This window comes from Hemiscyllium ocellatum, chromosome 45 (genome assembly GCF_020745735.1).
Source record: "Hemiscyllium ocellatum isolate sHemOce1 chromosome 45, sHemOce1.pat.X.cur, whole genome shotgun sequence".
In the NCBI taxonomy this organism is placed as follows: domain Eukaryota; kingdom Metazoa; phylum Chordata; class Chondrichthyes; order Orectolobiformes; family Hemiscylliidae; genus Hemiscyllium; species Hemiscyllium ocellatum.
In genome coordinates this window covers 26,359,995-26,362,778 of record NC_083445.1, presented here as the reverse complement: position 1 = coordinate 26,362,778, position 2,784 = coordinate 26,359,995, and the positions used below count along the sequence as shown (strand labels likewise).

At 42.9% G+C, this 2,784-nt stretch overlaps 1 non-coding gene across 1 annotated transcript; it reads left to right on the top strand.

Moving 5' to 3' along the window:
- Positions 1–241: 241 nt before the first annotated feature.
- trnar-acg (transfer RNA arginine (anticodon ACG)) lies at positions 242–314 on the top strand. The gene has a single exon. It is a non-coding gene; the product is annotated as a tRNA-Arg (tRNA).
- The last annotated feature ends 2,470 nt before the right edge of the window (positions 315–2,784 follow it).

The window sequence follows — 2,784 nt, the reverse complement described above, 5'->3', positions numbered from 1 at the left end:
AGCTCACAGTTTCTGCAAAGGGAGCAGACACTCAAAGATGCTGAAAGAGTGTTGATGTAAAGGAAGACCTAGAGATTCAGACACAGAATTTTGTGAAAATGGGTAACTGAAGTACAAACAAAAGGCCAATTGCATTTTTAATTACTGGTTATAGAACGGGCATTGAAGTCACCAAGAACATAAAGCAAACTCAGTTGTGTCACCAATGGTGAAGGAAATACTTAGAAGTTGAGATCATATCGGGCCAGTGGCGCAATGGATAACGCGCCTGACTACGGATCAGGAGACTGTAGGTTCGAGTCCTACCTGGCTTGAGGGAAATGCTGGCATTTATTACGCATTTGAAAATTGATTTCTCTTCAGCCGAAATAAGGTGTAAGCTTTTGGGTGGCACAGTGGTTAGCACTGCTGCCTCACAGCGCCAGCAGACCCGGGTTCAATTCCCGACTCAGGCGACTGACTGTGTGGAGTTTGCACGTTCTCCCTGTGTCTGCGTGGGTTTCCTCCGGGTGCTTCGGTTTCCTCCCACAGTCCAAAGATGTGCGGGTCAGGTGAATTGGCCATGCTAAATTGCCCGTAGTGTTAGGTAAGGGGTATGGGTGGGTTGCGCTTCGGCGGGTCGGTGTGGACTTGTTGGGCCGAAGGGCCTGTTTCCACACTGTAAGTAATCTAATCTAATCAAAAAAGCCAGAAGTGTGAAAGTGTGAACCTGTTCTCGAGAAATAACCAAACAGCAGCTTCTCTGAGAAAAACCAGAAACCCTCAGGAAGTGAAACTGTGAGAAATAAAAGTGTTGCTTTTCTCTAATTGTCTCTACAGACAAGAGGATCTCCGGGTTGAGTGCACGGGATTGCATGATTACATCAATCTCGAGCACTTTCATTGTAATCAACTGAGAAGAGAGAGAACGGAACAGAAAAACTTAAAATCAGGTAAATGTCAATGATCTGATCATTATGACAAAAGGTATTCAGTACTTTGTGAATTAACATTAATTAATTAATTAATTAATCTTCACATCAATGAGCAACAATGGAACCATCATTTCCCATTGTTTGAGAGGAAGTGCTGTCAGGAAATTCCACTTCTTCAGAATAGCTGGATTTCAGAGGTGAACAGTGAAATAACAGAACAGTCAGTGACCATCCCTTTAACTGTGTTGTTAATAAAGTGAAATAAATCAGAAAAAGTAGGTGCTTGTGTTAAAGTATGTCAAAAGTCATAGGTAGTTTTAATCATAAAGATTGGATTGGCAATAATAGCCTGGATGATATGTCATTGAGAGAATTTCTTTGAGCATGTGCATCTTGTGTAGTTAATAAACTCAGAGTAAAGGTGACCAACATATGATTTAATTTCACACTTAATTAGAAACGATAAAGGTTGGTCCTTCTCCTCCTCCTTGAACAACAGTTGTCCTGTCCTTGGAACCTCTCTTGCGGCCAGAGAGAAATTAAACATTTTTGCCAGCACCCCTGCTATTTCTTACCTTGTCTCGCTTAACAGCCTGGGACACATTTCACCCAGCCTTGGGGATTTATCTACACTTAAACCTGCCAGACAATTCAGAGCCTCCTCTTTGCCTGTACTTATTTCTTCAGTTGGATCACAGACTTTCTCCCTGATTTCTATATCCATATTGTTCCTCTCACTAGTGAATACTGATGTATTGATATTTGAATGATGAGAAATGAAGTATTCATTTAGATCCTTCCTGAGATAGAATCACAGAGTCATAGAGATGTACAGCACCAAAACAAACCCTTTGGTCCAACTCGTCCATGTCGACCAGATATCCCAACCCAATTTAGTTCCACCCGCCAGCACCCAGCCCATATCCCTTCAAACCCTTCCTATTCATATACCCATCCAGATGCCTTTTAAATGTTGCGATTGTACCAGCCTGCACCACTTCCTTTGGCAGCTCATTCCATACACGCACCACCTTCTGCGTGAAAGAATTGCCCCTTACGTCTCTTTTATATCTTGCCCCTCTCACCCTAAACCTATGCCCTCCAGTTATGGACTCCCCCACCCGAGGGAAAAGCCCTTGTCTATTTATTCAATCATGCCCCTCATGATTTTCTTAACCTCTATAAGGCCACCTCTCAGACTCCAATGCTCCAGGGAAAACATCCCTAGCCTATTTAACCTCTTCCTATAGCTCAAATCCTCCAACCCTGGCAACATCCTTGTAAATCTTTTCTGAACCATTTCAAGTTTCACAACATCCTACCAGAACTGCACGCAATTTTCCAAAAGTGGCCTAACCAATGTCCTGTACAGCCGCAACATGACCTCCCAACTTCTGTACTCAATACTCTGACTAATAAAGGAAAGCATATCAAAAGCCTTCTTCACTATTCTATTTAACTGCGACTCCAATTTCAAGGAACTATGAATCTGCACTCCAAGGTCTCTTTGTTCAGCAACACTCCCTAGGACCTTACCATTAAGTGTATAAGTCCGGCTAAGATTTGCTTTCCCAAATTGCAGCACCTCACATTTATCTAAATTAAATTCCAAATGCCACTCCTCAGTCCATTGGCCCAACTGATCAAGATCCCATTATAATCTGAGGTAACCTTCTTCACTGTCCACTGCACCCCCAATTTTGGTGTCATCTGCAAACTTACTACACCGATCCTTGTGGCACTCCACTGGTCAGAGGCCTCCAGTCTGAAAAACAACCTTCAACTACCACCACCCTCTGTCTTCTACCTTGAAGCCAGTTCTGTATCCAAATAGCTAGTTCTCCCTGTATTCCGTGAGATCTAACCTTGC